The sequence below is a fragment of the Eucalyptus grandis genome, chromosome 11, assembly GCF_016545825.1.
Source record: "Eucalyptus grandis isolate ANBG69807.140 chromosome 11, ASM1654582v1, whole genome shotgun sequence".
Taxonomy (NCBI): Eukaryota; Viridiplantae; Streptophyta; class Magnoliopsida; order Myrtales; family Myrtaceae; genus Eucalyptus; species Eucalyptus grandis.
This window is the reverse complement of record NC_052622.1, coordinates 15926163-15940002: the sequence shown is the minus strand read 5'-3', so window position 1 is coordinate 15940002 and position 13840 is coordinate 15926163.

Here is a 13840-nt window from a genome sequence, read left to right as displayed (position 1 = left end):
TCGTTACAGCATGAAACATGCAGTATGATGATGCCCTATCTAAGTAACTCACATCGTTGTGGATCCTACAAAGGGAAATAAGAGAAGCATCATTTGGAACACAACGTCATTGAACATGCCTTTCCGTGTTTCTTTGGTGCCCTTTCCGACATATAATGAAGTGATAATGTACAGAGGTCACTGCTTATACCTAGGACCAATACAATAGAAAAATATTGAATACTCCCGGCTCTCCACGTCAGCCACGTTCCCTCTAATAGGTGATCGCCACTTGACCGATAGGCCCACATCTCAGACTTTTCAGAATTCCCTTCCTCAGTCACCTGCTCTTTTCCGCCATTGCTTCAAAGCTCCAACAACCAAGCCTCAAAGCTCCACGAACACCCCTCACTTCAAAGATGAAGATGAAGCTGAGGGGCATTCATGGGGGAGAAAAAAAGGGAGCAGGTGAGTGAGAAAGCGAGTTCTGAAAAGTCTTAACACATTCGTTCACTGAACACGTGGCGATTAATCATAAGAGGGAATTAAGAGAGATAGGACTACTCAATATTTTCTCCGGTACCTACTACCATTTATTTATTAGTTCTGCTTAAATTTAAAAATATATAAATTTTATATGTCCATTATGTACATACTAAGACTACAAAATCAATCTAAAAAAGCTTACCAATCATGTTTCCACCGAGTAATTAATACGGCGGAAATTCTTTCATATCTAAACTTGCATAAAAATCTTTTTCTTTTTTTTTTATCGTCTTCTTTCGTCACATATCAATGACACGATGTATAAGATACTTGATCGTAGAGATAAACTTGGAGCATCAAAATTTGTTTACATTAGACGCACTAATATGAACATCTCAATTTGCATGGGTTCTGTTTCAGCTAAAGCATTCAGTTCTTGCTCCATCTCCTTGTCGGACCCGCTCAGGTTAACGTATCCATCTTCATCTTCACTTCCCTTTAGTCAACGAAAAGTCAGATTCTTAATCATCGACAAAATCATGCATTCTGTAGACCTTGGAGAGGAAGTTAAAAGCACGCAAGAAATCCTGATTTGAAAACGAAAGGGCTGAAACTAGACGAAGCGATGCTATTTTTAAGCTTTTAATACGTGAGAAACACCATGTTGCTTGCCGCGATGAATCAATGAAGGATGCGCAGACGTATTATTTTTGAACATGAAGTCAGTCAATCCTCTAACTGTTAATTAAACAACAAAGTATAAGTAATTCATGTCATCCCCCGACAGGTGACCTAATTTATTACAGACAAGGGGACCAGCCTTTGTCTTTGTCTTTGAAAACGGCCCTTTGAAAATGCTGTGTTTCATGCAAAGTCCAATTGCTTATATTCAAACCCCATTTAAGAATAAAAGCGTCAGATGGTTGATTATAAACTGAGGCAATGCGGGACGTTATCACGCTATTGTGAAACAAGCCGCTGAAAATTCCCCGCATGCGCTCATGGAAAAGGAAAGACACGGTTCGTCATCTCCGGCACCATACGTGAAGTTAAGCAGAGAGTCTTCGGAGAATCGTGTTCGGAAAGGTTATGTTCCAGTGTTGGTCGGGAAGGAAGCAGCGACGACGGAGAGATTGCACATACCGACCAAGCTGATGGGTCATCCTTCCGTAGCGGCTCTGCTTGAGCTCTCGGCAAATGAGTTCGGGTACGAGCAACAAGGTTTGCTGAGAATCCCTTACGACCCCGACAGTTTCAAGCAGATGATGAAGAGGATATCGAAGAACAAGTGAGAGCCCAGGTCATCTCATTATGTACTTAACAAAGACATATTTCCGATTTAGTTAGCGTCCTACTGAGGGAAGCAAAACCCTAGCAATAAAGAGAAGCTAGTTTTTCATAAATCCTGATCAAAATGGATTACACTCTCGCCATGGCGTTTCACTTTTAGAAAAGCTTTAAGAGTTAATGAGTTGCTGAGATCTTTTGACCTGGAGATTACCATAGCGAGTTTCCTATTTACCCGGGAAATGATTAGTGTTGAATGAAAAAATTTACATATCAGAGTGTCGTTTCCAGTGCATAAGCTCCTAGTGAACTTCTCCCCCTTCACTAACTTGATTTATTTTATTCTTAGTTTAAGGTATTTCGTTATCTCAGCTCCCACGCATTCACTTATATCATCCGCCATACTAATATTGTTTGCTATGGCTTTCGTCATTTAACTTGGCCATATCAGAGGTTGAAAATATAGAAGGTAGCACATGCGGTACAAAATTATTGCTCACCAGCTAAGTAATCCACCTCAGAATTAATACAAAACTCTAATCCTAGAATTTAATCATGAAATTCATTAATCAAACTGTAACCCTCAAGGAAACTTTAAAGGAGTTTAAATAGAAAATTAGAATAACCTTCTAAGTAAGAACATACTTAAATGCACCTTAACTTTTGTTTTTCAAGAAGAGACCGACAATCCCTCGACAAAACATAAATTAAAATAAAACTCTTGACTCAATATGACTCTTCGAACAAAATACTATGCATAGCACCAACAAACTCATAGAAAGACTCAAAGCCTCGTTCTCGAATAAATTGAGCATAACTTACTCCAAAAAAAAATTCTAAATAGCATGAAACTGGATGCATTAGCAACTAGATAGATAGAGACCCCAACCTTATAAAGGGAGACCAGATTGGAGCTTGAAATCCTCATCAAAATGCAGAAGAAGGTGACCCTTAAAATTCTACCTGTATAGTTGAACTTATCTCCCAAGCAATTTAGATTAAGTTTATGTTCACTTCATGAGAAAATATTTTCCATCATTTTCCGACGTTTGATTTACTTAAGAAAATGAGTCAATATAAAATCTTTTCCTAATCAACAAAATCTATGCTTAAATTTAAGAAAATGATTTTCACTTTAAAAAATCGGAAAAAAAAAATTACTAAAATATGACTAAGTATCGGTGTTTGGACTCAAAACTCTATATTTGGGCACAAAAACTAACACTAATTCCTAGGTCCTCATAGTTTAGGACTAGGTCTCCAGCGCCCAAGCCCCAGGTTCATCAAGGCCAAGCCCATGACCTTAGTGCTTGTGCTCAAGACCTTGGTGCCCATGCCTAGGTCCATTGAGGTCAAGCTCCTGACCCTAATGCTAGGACCTAGCCTTCAGTGCTCGAGCCAAGGTCTATCAAGGCTGAGCTTGAAGCCTCAATGTGATATACTAAAATTTGGTCCTTATTTGGAAATATATTAAATGATTATTTCATCGGTGCACTTATAATTATTTTACTCTGAACTAATCATGCAAGAGTTAATTAATCTATTAGGTGAGATCACAAAGGGTTAAAACGTGATAAACTAAAGAATTTGATCAAAGATCGACCGCTCGATCATAAGGATTGACAAGTGTCAATACTGCACTATTATAAGTCAATTAGCGAAAGGATATAAATTGATTCTACAAAAGTACGTAATTGATTTGCAGGTAATTTCGCACAATTACGATACTCGCATCAGACGACGATAAACCGATTTTCTATTGATCATTTAGAATATATAATTGAACTTTCGCGATTACATGACAACTGAAAGTCATCCACAATTCAAAGAGGCACAAACGTGAATTGAAAATTGTCGATTACAGGTCAATCACGCGAGAACCCTCTAAAAGCCACCCGGTGGTTTAGGTTATACCAAAGTTGCATTTGATTAATTTCAACCACAAAATCTTATTCAATTTTGGATATTGAACTTTCGAGGATTTCGAGACTAACTAATTGAACGTTGCCTCATTATCCATTGAATTATCCGCAAGTTCGGAATTTTCGGAAAAATGAATTATTGAACGAAAATTGAAAGCCGGAAAGGGAATCGGAGGCCTAGTGGCAAAGCTGTGATTTTTGGGCCAAAAAGCTTGGCTTTTAAGAAAAATAAAAAGTAAAAGAAAAGGAGGGACGTTACGCCTAGCTAGGAGGATTTTGGGGAAGAGTTGGTGTGAGAAATGATGAATTTTATGGAAAAATCTAAAGAAAATTCTATCTCTCTCTCCCCCCCTCTCCCTCACGCCCTCTCTTCTGTCGAACACAGCCCATTTCCCCTTCCCTCCATCTTTTCTTCGTTCCTTCTTCTTCTTCTTCTTCACATCTTTTCTCCTCCTTTTCTTGACTTCCATTTGCCGCCCCCTCACCCACCATTTTCGCCGCCGCCTCCACCATCACTCACCTCGGCCCACACCACCCCTCACTGCTGCAAGCCGCCGCAAGCCAAGCCTTGCCAAGCGTTGCCAAGCTGCCCCTTAGCCACCACCTCAAGCCACCGCCACCGCCACCTTTGTGAGCCCCCACCGTTCCTCAAGCCGTCCGCCAACCAGAACCCCTAGGCGACTGTGGGCTTCAAGAGCCGAGCCGCTGCTGTTTGAGCCGCAAGCATCATGTTCTTGACGCTGCCGCGGCCATCGCTGCGGACTTGTCGCCGTCAGAAAACCCATGAATTAACTCATAATCCATGATTAGATAGTTAACTGCATTTAGGGGTAGGTTTAGTTTAGATTAATAATGATTAGTACTAAATAAGTATGTTTTAGCCCTAATCATGTTTAAGTACGGTTTAGATTAAGATTAAGTGCGATTTGTTTAGGTAATTAAGGTTAAAATTAATGCCGTGGGTAGATTAATTAATTGAATTTATTTTAAATTAATCGTAATTATTTTAATTAATAGAGATTATTTTTAATTAATTATAGTTAGATTAAATAATCGAGTTTAATTTAATTAATCATGATTAGTCTAATTAATCAGGATTAATGTAATTAGTGACGGATTTGTTGTTAAGTAGAATTTATGCTCGCTTTTTCTGGATGAGTTTATACTTAATTTCGATTGTTCGAACTTGCTATGCTATATTATTGGTTATGCAATTATAGGCCTTATTTAATATATTTCCAAAGAAGGTTGTCCATAGTGACTTGTGAGGTGTTAGATTTGGACACCGAATTTTACGTGTTAAATGAGGTAATGGGGTTTTAAAGTGAAAAAGTGCAAATTTTGATGGATTAATTTTAAATATGTGACCACGTGTAAATATTTTACCACAACTTTCAGAGTAAAAATTGTTGAAACTTATTATTTGAGCACGCACTCTTTTTTGCTGGGCTAATTGTTGGCAAATAAAATTGGCTTGGTTGTTAACGTGCTTGTGTGGTCATTAAATTGAATCTGTCACCTAATGAGAGTTTAGGGGCGATGCCTGATATTTATCGGATGCTTGGCGAGGGTCCAGATGCTGAGTTGCAGTTGAGACCGAACCAATACTCCTTTTATGAAATGCCGTCTAGGTGAAGATTCTAAACGATATTGTGCCTGATGGGGGGGGATGCTTGGTTTATACCAGAAAACTGCCGACTTTTGTGATGGCCATAGCCCGGGATATTTTAATAATTGGAACACATGTGATGGCAATGCGCATGAAATTTATAGTATGTGTTATGATTATTATTTATAGCGGTTGCATTGATATTAGCATACGGAATATACTAGTATGTAAAGGCATGCCAATGCGAGGTAAGATTGCATGTCGTTGTATGTTTAGGCTGCCTCCAAGACGAACTAGCCTCCCACTCGAGACTTAGAATGTTAACTCGCTGAAATTTTATCTCACCCCATCATTGTTTATTGATTTCAGGCCCGTAGAATGGAGAGTCGCCATGGGCACGTCTGGCATCACCTTTTGGTTGGCCTCGGGGTAGAAATGTTTAGATTCACCCTGACTCCCATTGGTTTTGTTGGTTGGTTGGAAGTTGCCATTATAAGGGTTTGTAATTAATAAATTTCCTAAGGTTAGCAAGTTTTTAAATAAAAGAAATGCTTTTGAAAAAGTTTGTCAAGATGTTCTTATTATCCATATTCTTTTCTGGTTGATTGGGTTGTTATATAAATTACTTTCGCATACATTTATAAAAAGAATGGGCTGACAATGCATCCTAGGATGTCACAATTTAATCGACCATCGTGGGATGTTCACACGCTCGGGGTTTGGAGCGTGACACTCAGTACCTATGTCCAATGGCCTAACACCCAAGCCTACCAAGCTCGGATCCCCAACACCCAAGCCTTGATCCAAAAGGCCATACCTAAGTACCTAATGCTCCATCTCTAATGCACGATACTCAATCCCGAGTCCTCAATGCTCGGACTTAGTCCCTAGTGCTTGAGTGAGGGTCTATCAAGGCCAAAGCTCAAGGTCCTAATGCTTGAGCTAGGGTCCATCTAGGTCCAGGCTTAGCACCTTAATGGCTATGCCCGTATCCATTGAGGCTAAGCCCAAGAAACAGGTGCCCATGCCCGTGCTCGTGCCCGTGCTCCTATCCTTGCCCCTATCCCCAGCACTCGAGTTAAGGTCTATCAAGGCTAAACCCATGACTCTAGTGCTTGTTCCCGGTTCCTTAGTTGTCTATGCCCAAGTTACTAGTGCCCTAATAGTATATATCTATTTAGGAAAATCAAATTAGATTTTTCATACTAAACAATAGAAAATATTTTCAAATTCATTTTCAAGTTTCAACAAAATACAGGAAATTATTGCAACTTCTTAGAAAACATTTTCTAGAAATGTTCTATTTTTTGTCGAAATAAGCTAAGTTAGTTTTGCAGAAAATGAATTATTTGAAAACAATTGCTTGTAGTGTTACCAAAAATAAATGGATGAAAAAATATTTTCATCATTCACGAAGATGTTTAGATATAAATTATCGCGAACAATAAAAGCACTTTTCATTGACTAAATTTTCAACTTATAAAAACAGCCATTTTCAAGAAAGTATTTTTCAAATCATACATTTTCCACGAAGGAAAACTATTTTTGGCAAAAAAAACCAACTTTTCGGTATTTGGATAACAAAAAATTAATCGATCTATAGAAAAAAAAACATTTTCCATGAATTGAAAATATTAAGTTTTGATTAGGGGAAAACAGCTTCCCATTCTGATGAGAAAAAAATCATTTTTTTTCTAAATCCCAAACAAATGAAATCTATCTTCCTAGAAAATGATTTCCAAAAAAAATATTTTTCTTTATCATGAAATTTTCAGTTAAAGTAAGAGAGCATATGGGAAAAGTATGCAAAGGACTTAGACCAAAAGGGTATTATAAAAGGCAAATACTATTTGCATAAACACTATTTACACTATTATAAAAAACGTGGAAGCATAGATCTGGCCAAGCAATGGCTTGTTGCCAAGGTTGCACGACTCAAGCGAGGGCCACCAAGACAACACCAAGGTCGTACGACCTTAGGCCTCCCAAATATGCCCCTTCAACGGTTGGCACGACCCCAGGTGAGGGCCACCAACGTCGGCAACCCTAGGCGAGCCTGTCCAAAGCGAGCCAAGACCTCAACTGCTCTCAACCTCAACCTGGGCGATCTCAGCCTCGACGACTGGCAGCCTTGACCTCAGCTCCCTTAGCAACTAGTGAGACACATCTAAAATGTGGACGAAGGTGATGACCGGTGTTTTCTTTCAGAATGAGAAAGAAAAAAGAAATCTTTACTTTTGTAATCATGGATGATGTGAGAAATAAAACCCAAAGATTTCGCGGTTCATTTTACGGATTGGTTACATGCGTGAAAAGAAAACATAACAAATGGCATTGGGCGATGCCGTGATGGGCCTCATGGCGGCTATAAGTTTCAAGAACATTGGCCTAAATATGTCTTCAACTTAAAGATAACCCAGGTGAGAGGATTACTGCCAAATTCCTACGAATCAAATGATATTTTCCTTAGTCCAAAGCGGTGGCTCGTTGTGGAGAAACAAATTACAGTGCTTTTTAGAGAAGCGTCTTGGATATGGCAATTCAATCAGGAAAGGAAGAGGTTAGCTACTTCAGAACATTACCTATCCAACGTGCTGTTCTGCATCATTCACGTGTGGCTTGATCGTTGACCAGCTTGGAGTGGCCTGTTCAAGAATTGGGGCTTGCCAGCCCAAGACAATCTTACTAAAGATATAAGAAACTTACTGTTAAGAAACATTGAATGACACTTTATATCGTCATCACCACAAGGCTACAAGCTAAGTGCGATTCAGACAAACACTTAATACATCGTGCATGGTTGGGCCTGGCAAAAGAGATCTATTCCTAACATCTAAAATAGTTGAAGTTGAGTGCGCGAAGGCTCGACGAAGCAGTTTTTAACTGTTGAGAATTACACGGAATAGGATCTTGAATCGACAGTTTCTTTTAGGGTTCCTAATGGATAAAGAGAGGTGGATAACTGCAGACCCCACGTCCAATCCGGTCCACACGAGTTTTATCCGTCTAGAAGACCAAAAATCTCGACACTTATCGGTTCAACCCGCTTGACATGGGTAAGATTGTAGAGAAGACAACCAGAGTTGAAAACCATTCTAGAGAACCAAAGCCGCACGGGTTTTTCTTATCCATTGAAAAACCATTGTGGAGAAGGTCCTTGGGCTCTACGTTTTAGTCGGATGGATAAAGTCACCCCACGAACGTTATCGTTCTTCAATGAAGTTAGGCCAAAAAGGGAAGGAGATTATTCGGGTTGGACCCAATCATTTGATGCCAAATTTGCCAAACCCTTTGATTTTGCAGGTATTATGGAGACCAAACTAGCATTAGATGCCAATTATTTTGAAAATTGTCCCTGTTGCGAAACTTTCTAAGTGTTCTCGATGGCCCCCAAACTTTGAAGCTGGTATTGCCTAGCATGTGTGATTTGGAAGGGAAGCGCCTAACAAAAGACCGATTGAGAATAGTAGAAAAGGGGAGCAAAATAGGATAGTAAGAAAGGGAAGAAAATCAGATGAAAGACCGAGGAAAAGGAAAGACACACCAGGACTTGGCAATAATCAAAAGCTAACTAAAGAACTGTATTACCAGCGAAATGGGTAGGGTAAGGCCTAGTTTCCTAATCGGATAACTATTAAAGGAGAAACACTATCAACTAAAATCTTAATGAGGTAATGATGAGTCTAAAGATGAAGAAAATCTAATTGAAAGCGTAATCTTGATGAGATTCTGGATTTTCATCGATATGAGCCCAACTCATGCGCACTATCGAATAACATGGCCCTAGTTTGCACGCACTTGAGGTTCCCTGCTACTTGAGTTGTTGCCGACATGATAATGTTTACTCTAGGACGCCTCTAGATATGTCGTACAATTTGAGATCACACAAAACTTATCTATCGGTACAATGGCCCATATATCAAAGATTAGGGACATATTTGACAGTTCACTGCCCCCACACTGGCTCTAGTGCCACCCTAGGAAGTCCCACCTAGGTTGGCAGTCAGTATTATGTTGTCCGCGTCGATCACAACTCACCCGTATCCGCATGGTTTTAGAATGCTTCGGCTAGTTTAAGTCCTGCAAGACTTATCTACCAACCTAATAGTCCAAACATAAATAGTATATGATCAAGGACATAGCCAACTACTCACTTCTCGAAATATAACATAATCCTCACTCAAATCAATCATTAATTGACTATTGGAACGAAGCATAAGAAATTCATTTATATTCTTGCCATATGACGATTTACATGAATAGATTGGAACACGTGACTTAAAAATGCCTTAAAAGTGCTTAAAAAGTAAGAGATTAGGATGACCGGGATTAATGTGTTTTCAAAACACTCTAGAAACACTTAAAGCTACGGAAAGATTCAGAGAGAAACTTCTCATGGTGACTGACGCTAGTTTTACACAACCGGACCAGATAGTTTGATCATATGAGAAGCACAGCTCAAAACCACATAGGTCTGATTAGTTCGAAATTAAATTAGGACGTGTCGTTAATTACCAGGAGCGCGAACCTAACAATCAATAATCTTGCACGTGGTGCAAGCTCTATCACTTCGAAAAACATGGAAACATAATCATCAAAAGAAACACGAACCGGACACAACATAAGCATGATTAAATTGAAATCATGTGGCTTTAATCCCACTGGAACTTGTTTTTAATTTCAGAACACCTAAAAAATTTATGGTATTAATATCGTCGACGCGTAAAACGCATATGTTTTTTCATGGTATCTTATTTTTTAAAAATTCAGATAATATTTTAAACTTTAACGGAAAAGCCCAAAAAAAAAATGTACTTTTTTGTTATGTTTAATCTTAAACAAATAAGCTTATATCAAAAGGGAGTTTTTTTTATGTTTGACTAAACATGAAATAACACAGAATTTACAATGCCAATATGCAGGGATGGCAGTGAGTTAGGTCTGATAGGATGATCAACCCGTTATGAAGCCTAATGGGACTCATGTGGGTTGGCGTTTATAGGGTTGGAATACCATTTGCAGAACCCATAACTGCCAATTACATAAAAATATCTTCACTATATCGAAAAACATGAGATCACTTACCTACTTTCATATACTCAGAATATAGAAATTACTTGTACTGATGTATATTCTTATACAACATCCAAATTTCCTTCCTTCCTGTGCTGTTTGGTCACTTTTCTTGCCTGTTTAGGTTTATACAACAACTTGAACTTGATGCGCTTGTATAATCTCGTTTTTCTTGATTGTGGATGTCTAATCAAGACAACATATTATTACATGTTTTCAGAAAACTCCGTACAAAAGTTATTGAATATATGAAAAGATTATTAGCATTAGGGATAACAATAACCCATTGTGATCCGGCGGGTATCCAAAATGTTAGGTTGGACAATTTTAAGACACCATCTAGGAACTCCTCTGGGGCTTTAGACGGGCTTGAAAATTATCAAAAGTTATTAGGATGGGTTCGGGATAAGATCAGCCATCCAAAATCAGTCCACTAGCATTCGCACCAATGAGATGATGTGACCTAACATAGTAACTGGCATCCATCTATCGATCGACTTGACTCAATCATGTATAGGACTAACATATAGCGATTGATGTTTTCAGATTGCAAACTCTGGAGCTAAATACACATAAATAGCGAGAAACACGTGCTCAAACACCGCATGTTCTCGACCCTTCAGATGATGACCAATCCGTGAAGGAGCACCGTTCCGTTTCGAAACCCTCCTTTTCCTTTACGGATAACAAGGAGGAACACCAGCCCCTCGAATCGGGTCCGATCGATTCACGTGTATGGACGCACGTAAAGTCCCTCAGGTCACATGGCATCGTTTCCCTTTGCAGATGGAGCAAGCCTACGTCCTCCTCCGCGTTCTCGTGAGGCCCGATCTTCGTCTCAGCAAGAGTCGAAACCCGATAAAAAGAACGGCAGATGACGAGTCACGCACGATGTTCCCACCTAAAAGAGCCCGAAAGGTCTAGAGAACTTTTCCCTTTTCCCTTTCCCTTTATGGAGTCCAAATTCCATGAAAGCTCTCCTCAAACACAGAGTGCGAGTCCCGAAGGGTGATGGCGAGATGCGGGGCTTTTGGCTGGTCCACTGTCGTATGGGATGATGGGGCTTGGCTTAGTGTTATCGCTTCGCGGTCCCCCCACCAATTTCCAGCAATTTTAGGTACTTGTCATTGTCCAAGTGGGGTTGTGATACCCATGTGTATCAGGAGTTCTCTTCTTCTTTATGTTTCATCTCTTTTTTAACTCTATGTTATTTTGTTTTTTGCTTTGTACATTAGGCTGACTGATTTAGGAGCGAAAACGAGCCGACCTAAACGTAGCTACGCACGAATAGCTCGGTCTTGGCTCTACGAACTCTGCAGATTGACTCGCCTACTTTGAAGTCGGGCTCGAGCTCCAGCTACCCAAATATCTTGTCAAGCGAAACTTAAGCTTAGTCCGGCTCGATGGCTGGCGAGCCTAATCGAGTTTTCGTTTTTATCTTCAAAAATATGTTGAAAAGGAGTAAAGTTAGACACAAATAGTTGAATTTACTTAACACTGGAGACTATTAAACTCAAGCTCCAACCTTATTGATAAGGGGTATGTCTATGGGACTCTTTCTTTTTGCTTTTTGCTTAATATAAATATGCACTTTGACGTTTTTAAAATTCGAAACTCATGAAACTTTCATGAAACTCAAATATTGGCACGTTGATTCATATGAAAAAAAAAGAAATTTTTTTCATAATTTTCTGAAATTTAAGTAATTTTTTTAAAAATTTTGGCAAGAGTTTATTAATTTGATCGTAATCAAGTTGAGTCAGTCTTGTTGAATATTTCAATTTTCTAGTTGAGTCAAGCTCGAGCAGAAAAATTAAAACTCGATCAAATTCAAGTTGAGTTTTGAGCACAGAATATACAAGTCAAGCTGAACTCGACCTTGGCATGACTCAGACTCAACTTCGACTCGACATGAGATACATCCGGGGTTATTATTCGGTTAAGATAACTTGAAAAAGATGTCCTAGCCTAAAGTTGCACTTATGAACCGAATTGGTAATGTCAAATTACCGTCCTGTTAGGACTTATGACAATTCATCGGAAAGTGAAACTTGAACGTGCTAAATTGGGTAAAATTGACCAAAAAGTTCTAAATCCATTGATGTTCGGTCAATTTGGTTCTAAATCTTTCGATTGTGCTAATTAAATTCTAATCATTTTTAAGTTTAATCAATTGAGTCCATTCATGTCATATTTTGCCAAGAATTACTGAAGTAAATGCCAGCCATCTTATGTAATATTGTCAGTGCCAACATGGACATTTTAACCGATATTTTAATGATTTGTTGAATTGTTTTATTTTATTTTCTTTTTTTTTTTCAACCAAGTACTAGTGAGGATTACCCATTGACCCTTGCTAACCATAAGTGAGGCCGACCCTCGCTTGAGACCAACCACCGGCAAAAGTTGTCTACGACTGTATTGGTACACCACGTAGGACAATCGATGTTGATCGGACCACCACGTTAGCGTTTTCCGATCAAAATTGATTGAATGAACTCAATTGACAAAATATGAAAATATTTAGGATTCACTTGCACAATTGAAAGATTTAAAACTAAATGGCTAAAGTGCAATCGGTTTATAGCTTTTCGGCCAATTTTCCCTTCTAAATTACTTAGATGATGATGATTTCAATCGATTTTACAAAAAGAATAATAATTGAGTTTTCCTTGCATTTGATGATGAAGTCATACTCTTATTATTTAAGTTCCGGACTGAATTGGTAATCAAAATTCACACAAAAGTTTATGCATTCATATAATAGATTTATGATTAATTGGACAATTTCTCTTAATTTTATGTGATGAAAGATCCAATTTTCCAGTGGCTGGACGTCACGGCGATGATGTTAACTATTGATTGTGCCTTTCGAGCCGTTTAAGACCCGATTTCCATCCAGGCAAGTCGTTCAAAATTTTGGTGCAAGTGTCCCTTGAGTTGATATGTTCCATACGTTCGAAAGGCGAGTTTTGCAAGTCTCAAAATTTGATGCCGTGTGAAATTGGTGCACCTTTGCTCGTGTTTGGTATCTTGGGAATATAGAGCGTTTACAACGTGACCTCGGGACGAGTGATAACAACAGGACCTTCTGCAAGCATTATTAATTCGAATATTGCCAGAGATTTCAAAGATTTTCATAGGATTATGTTGTTACTTAGTAATATAGTGTCATTTCTATGCCATCCCTAGCAATTCATCTACAATTTAAGACGATGTAATTCGAGACATGGGGGGCTAATGGTTGGCGAAGGAGACCTACCACCCTTGAAACTATATAAGAAAGTCCCATGCCCCTATCCATTCCATCTTAAGTATCGAGCATATGCCTTAGCTGCCACGCCCAACGCCTTCTTCCTCCCTCCCTCTTCCTTTACTCCTTTCAGCTCCCTCCTTTCCGCTCCACACCGATGGATTCCGCCGAGAGCTTTGCCCACGGGAGCGGACCTCGCGAGGGAGCCGCCGAGCTCGAGATACCGGAAGT